The following is a 6,339-nucleotide window of genomic DNA, read 5'->3' on the forward strand; positions in this document are numbered from 1 at the left end:
TTGTCCACTTCTCTACTCTTGAGTCCTGTCAGCACGCCTCACTTCTTCTTTGCATAATGAATCCTTACCAACTAGCTCAGCTTTCTGTCGTTCTAAGTGTTCTCAAGCTGACTAGTGTGAACATGCTTTTTCAATGTTCTCATGAACCGCTCAGCTTCGCCATTAGCTTGAGGCCACAAAGGTGTGATCCGATGATGCTGAAATCCTAATTCTTTTGCGAATGCAGCAAACTCTTTGCCTTGGAATCCTGGCCCATTGTCACTTTTTACCTGTGCAGGGATTCCAAACTGGCAAAACACTTGTCGCTGGGAGGGAAGCACGTTGTTTGCACTTGTCGAGTGTATGACTTGTACCACTGGGTATCGTGAGAAGTCATCTAACACCACCATAGCGTACTTTCCATCTGGGGAGGGACCAGAAAAGTCGACTGATACGTCTTCCCAGGGACCACTGGCTATCTCCGTCATGGCAAGTGGTTCTTGCTTTGCTTGGAGAACAGCTGCTTGACATGGTAGACAGCTTTTAATCAAAGTGTGCACGAGCTTATCCATGCCTGGGAACCACACTTTTTCTCTTAACATTATTTGTTTTGTTTTCACAATCCCTTGATGGCCCTTGTGGGCAAGCAGCACTGCTTGTTTCTGCAGGGTAGCGGGAAGAACTAGGCGTGTTCCTTGAAGGACGATGCCCTCGGGCGTTGTCTCTAGTTCTGTTTTTATAGATGCAAATGGGCTTCAGTTCAGCTGAGACCCAGCTGGCGAGTGTGGGGTGCTGGATAGCACTGACAAGTGACTGTAGCTGCTGGTCTGCTTTCGTTGCATCAGTGACTTCTTGAACCGAGAAGGCCTTTGAGATGTTGTGGCGCTGGATAAAGTTGACATACTCATTAGGTACTTTGTCGATGCGGGCGCACATTTTCGTTTCAGGAAATGGATGCCTGGAAAGGTAATCGGAAGGGTTAATACTTCCTGCAGTGTGTTGTACAACAAACTTGTACTGTTGAATCCGTAGAGCAAGGCGCTCAATGCGGGCAGATGGTGATGATCTTGGGTTTCCCAGTATGCTCACTAAAGGCTTGTGATCAGTCAGCAAAAGGAAGTTGACTCCACAAAGGTAAAGACGGAAGTGCTCCATGGCCCATACAGCTGCGAGCATCTCACGTTCAATTTGGGAGTAGCGACTTTCAACTGGTGTAAGCGCTCTACTTGCATAAGCTATCACTACAATGTCTTCACTGTCACGCTGTGTGAGGATAGCACCCAGTCCATGTGGACTTGCATCTACCACCAATTCTGTCGGTTTGAATGGGTCAAAGTAAGCAAGGGTGGAGGCATCGGACATGGCTTGCTTTAGGCTCTCAAGAGCATTTTGCTGTCGTTCTGTCCACACCCAGACAACATCCTTCAGTGTCAGTTCACGTAAAGGCTGTGTGAGGTCAGCAAGATTTCTCAGAAATCTGCCTGAATAGTTGATAATTCCTAGCAGGCTCTTCACTTCCTGTGGTGATTCCGGTGTTTTAATCTGTAGGAAGGCTGCTATCTTCTTAGGATCAGGACGAACGCCATTAGCTGAAAAATTAAGTCCGAAGAAGTTCAGGTCACGTTGATGAAAGTGACACTTCTTTTCATTCAGTGTCAATCCAGCTTCTTGGAGTCGCTGCAGAACGGCTTCCAAGGACAAGTTGTGCTCCTGTTTTGTTTGCCCAAAAACAAGAATATCATTACTAACATTCAGGACATTGGGGATGCCGTTGAGCACTTGGCCTATGGTGTTCTGAAAGATTTCCGCTGCACTGCTCATGCCAAAGTTCAGTCGTTTGTAGCGAAACAAGCCAACATGTGTTGAGAACGTGGTGAGTTGCCTTGAGGAAGGCTCAAATTTCAACTGATGATATCCATTCTTTAACTCAAGATTAGAGAACATTGTTGCTCCATTTAAGGCAACAATGATGTCATCCACTGTTGGGCACAAATGTAGTTCACGTTGAATGGCAGTGTTCACAGCACGCATGTCAATGCAGATTCGAATTTAATCAGGCTGATGCGGTTTAGGCAAAATAACCACAGGGGACACCCACGGTGTAGGTCCTATGGCTGGCTCAATGATGTCTTCTGACAGGAGGCGTTCAAGTTCTTTCTCTGTGGCGTGTGCAAACGGAATACGCCTGTGTGGTTGTGCAACAGGTGGGACAGTGTTGTCCAAAAAAAGATAAATGTGGTGGTTTTTTCGTTTTCCAACTCCACTAAACAACTTGGGGAATGCTTCCACGATTGACTTGTGGATGCTAATTAACTTGGTATGTGATCTGGACTAGCCCCAGGTTGGATGCTGTTGTGAAGCTTAAGAGTGGTGCACAGTTTCCTGGAATGACAAAGATGTCTTCTTCAATGCAGTTATCTTTGTATCTCATTGTGACAGAGACTTTGCCTAGAAGTTCAAGCGGAGATGTTGCTTTGTATGGGAACACTCTGACGGATGTTTCCTGGAGTTTCACCTTTAGGCGATAGCTCTTAAAGTCATTTTTGCCAACAATTGACACTGTTGCACCTGTCTCGATTATGAAAGTGACCTGCACATTGTTGACAGAGACAATAACTTTTGGTGATGGGCCTGTCTGAGGTGAGGTCATGGCAACGAAAACATACTCGTCACTGCTTGAACTGGTGTCACGGGTGGCAGCACATTCTTTGGTGCTAGAACTCTTCTTACTGCAGACTGTCCGATTCCTGTTTGGACCATTGTCACAGTCCACTGCGTGTACTATTTGTCTCGTTGAACGACAGAATCGTGCAAAGTGACCAACCTTGTTACATGCCTTGCATGTAAGGTGGACGATCACGTTGTGCTGCAAGGCGGACCGAGGCGGACCAAGATCACCAAGGCGGACGATCAAGTTGTGCTGCATGGGGCAACCCCATGCAGCACAACTTGATCGTCCGCCTTGGTGAGGCCACTTGCCACCGCAGTTGCGACAATCTGCTGATGAGACACGAGGTCGTTGCGGTGCATAGGTCTGTCGTGGCATCTGTCGGCTGTTTCTTTGGTGTCGGCCATGGTGCTGTCCTTTCTTGTGCACTGCGAGCACCGCCGCATTGCTATCGACGTTCTTTTCGATTTCGGATACATCCCGTTCGACATCCTCGAGCATTCTTCCTTGTTTAAGTAAGTCTGGTAAAGTGAGGGAATGAAGCATTGCATATTTGCGAAGGCGAGACGACGTTGTGGCGAGGATTATTTGGTTCTGGACTTCAGCGTCGACGTTCTCGAAGTTACAGTGGCGAGAGAGCTGCCGGAGGCGCGCGTAGAAGGCGTCCAGTGGCTCACCAACGTTTTCCTGGGCTTGGCGAAATTTGTAGATCGCAAAGGTAGAGTTCACTCGCGGGGCGAAGTATGCACTCAGTTTTGCTCGTGCGGCATCGTATTCTGGCGTCGATGGGCTCTGCGTGGTCTGGGTCGTGCTTGTAGCTGTTGGAGCTTGTGTAGCGCTGTCGGGGAGGGAGCGAAATATGTCGTAGACTTCCTCGCCGACGTGGCGCAGGAGGAGCGCTTTCTTGCGTGCATCTGCCGTGATATCACACGCTAAAAGAAAGTTCTCGAACCTTTCTATCCACTTGGTCCATCGTGACCAGTATTGTTGGCGTCTGTGGCGCGAAGGTCGAAACTTGGGAAGGGAGGGAGCGCGTGTGCCATGGCTGCGATTGCCGGTTGCCGCTTGCTGCTCAGGGATGATACGGCGGAATGACTTGATTTGGCACTCACATGAGACCAAGTAACACTTCTGACACCATTTTAGTGTTCGCGTAGACCGGGATGCGGTCTGATTGATTAGATTGGAGTGACACGGTGATACGCACTTATTGCTCAAGCTCCGATGCTTTATTCCAGGTTGCCAACCGAGTAATCACATTTGGCTAAATGCTGTTAATAGACAATACAGACCCGAATGCCCTGGGAATAATGAAGTTGCTGCACGAAAGAAAGCTTATTGATGTGTTTCCGAACCTTTCTATTGCTTTGCGAATGTACTCAAGCATACCCGTGGCAAACTGTGAGACAGAATAATCGTTTTCCAAGTTGTCGCTGATAAAAAATCGTGTTCATTCGAGCCTCATTGACGACAAGGTTAACTAGCTTGCTATCATGTCCATTGAAAGTGACCTCATCCGCGATCTATCCTTCGAACAGACTATATCTGATTTCGCCAAAGCGAAGACGCGAAAGATGCCATTTTAACAGAGGACTGTTTGCGCTATACATGAATAGTTCCAATAAGTTCGCTGTGTCGCCTCCCAGCCTCCACGTTGCCAATGAAACGCTGAGCAGTGTAATTCATGATATGCAAATCTTCGTTGTTCGTCTCTTGTTTGTTCTTGTGATATTTAGCCTGCTTATAAAGAACTGTATTTTTGTTTTTGATAGTGCCACGTTTATTTGGTGTCGTCCTCGCTTGTCTTACCTTTAACGAAAATATTTTCAAATAATGTTTTTAATTACAGTTGGTAATGTTCATCTGTATTCTAGTGCATTTTTATGGTGTTTGTATTGCCTTAAGTATTGTACATATCTATTGCATATTTATAGAGTAACGTGTATAACGATTACTGCTGTCTGATGCTTGAATTTTAATAAAGAATGTTTTCGATACAACCATGCGCCTCCTCACGGTATTAAACTTAGTCATGCAAACAAAGCCTAGCTTCAGACGGATCGACATCTGAGCTGTGTTGTCCTTTCTACGTTCTTGTTCGTCTTGAGTGCACTAAATGTTTCCTTAAAGCCTAGCTTTTGCTGAAAACAGAATGCAGATTAATCAAAAAGCTAACATATGTGTTGGTGTTTACAACAGCACGCGTTTCAAGCAAGTGTTGTTGTTTTCCTTATAATAACAACAATAATAATCCCGTTGATCGCACTTCGTTCTTTTTAATTCGGTGGCATTAAAATCAAGCATGGCATATTTCCAGTAGCGTAGCAGGCGACAGGGGGGGGGGGGGGGGGGTGTCAGTATTGGGAAAGGGGGCCTGCATGCGTATTAGCCCAGGACCCCCATTTTTCTTTATGCGGGTCTGGCGTAGCCTGCAAAAGTTCTACTTAGAAAGCCGCCAGGGGCGGTGCAACTCTTTATCTTGTTTGAATTTTGTGCCGAGTGGACATGGTTTTTGGGGGCTCCATGGCGGCGACGAAATCATGTTTGTGTGCATCATTTGAGCTTGCTTCTGTTTTTATTTGCTGATTTTTTGCCTTTAAATAGTAATTGGGTGGTTTTCTTTTTCTTCCCTTTTTTGTCTCTCGTATTTCAGGTGCGCGGGTGTGCTTCGTGTACGTTTGTTTTGCAGGATGGTTAGAGCGTCCTTTCGTGCCACGTGCTCCTACATGTGCAGCCGGGTGGGACGTTGAGTGTTTGTAATCTTTAAATGGCAGCTTGGAAGTGGCAAGACAAATATCTATTAGGGGTTTTACTGTGCATGGTTTGGTAGGAAAGTGAGAGCGTGGCCGCGTGGTTGAGTGCGCGCGAGAGCGGGTCATATCTTCGGTCTCCGCGGCATTGATTGTTTTTGAAACAGTGGTGAGAGTTGCTTTGCGACATTTTGAGGATTTGGATCCTGTGCGTATGGGTCTTTGCTAAAAGGCACGCGCACTGCATTGATATAGTATTATAGTATTTGCATCAGTAGTAGCAATATTATAATTTTGTAGTATTTGCAAAAAGCCGTGCAATACATGGCGAGAAAGACGGCAAAGCGAGCAGTGCGCGGGGGGTGCCTCAAGGCAGATGAGGAGACGGATGAGAATGGAGAGGGCATCGAATCAACCGGCACACAATGTGATGTCGCTACTAGGCTGTAGAAAATGGAGGTTTTCCAGGTAGAGCTTCTCAAACAAGTGCAAGAGCTCAAAAATGAGCTAAACAGGGAGCGTGATGCACGGAAGGTAGTGGAAAAGAGACTTGAAGCAGCCGAGGAAAATCTGTACAGAGCCGCCATTGTAAACGAGAATGTGCGTGACAATGGAACGAAGACCCCCGACGCGACAGGCGAGAGAGTGTCAGCGAAATACGTGGAATGCGCACAGGGTGATGAAGGGTTAGCTGAAAAGAGCGGCACCTACCTTGAGTCTGACACGCGGAAAAAGCAGGAGCCCAGGGGACAATGCCCCTTGTCGAGTCCGATTCACGCGGAAAAGGACAAAGGGAAGCATGGCGAGGTAGGAGAGAGTGAAAGGGTGTTTTTCGCTGGCGACTCAAACCTGCCTGGGTGCTCAATAGCAATTGTGGAGAGGGTGAAAGGTGACAAAAGAGTGGCGGTAGGGACATTTCCAGGGCGTACACTGGGTTCTGTC

General features: G+C 47.1%; 1 pseudogene; it reads right to left on the reverse strand.

The window, feature by feature from the left end:
• Window positions 1–2,873: 2,873 nt before the first annotated feature.
• On the reverse strand, window positions 2,874–3,690 carry LOC140215880 (uncharacterized; annotated as a pseudogene).
• Between the last annotated feature and the right edge of the window lie 2,649 nt (window positions 3,691–6,339).

Source organism: Dermacentor andersoni, chromosome 2 (genome assembly GCF_023375885.2).
Source record: "Dermacentor andersoni chromosome 2, qqDerAnde1_hic_scaffold, whole genome shotgun sequence".
Taxonomy (NCBI): Eukaryota; Metazoa; Arthropoda; class Arachnida; order Ixodida; family Ixodidae; genus Dermacentor; species Dermacentor andersoni.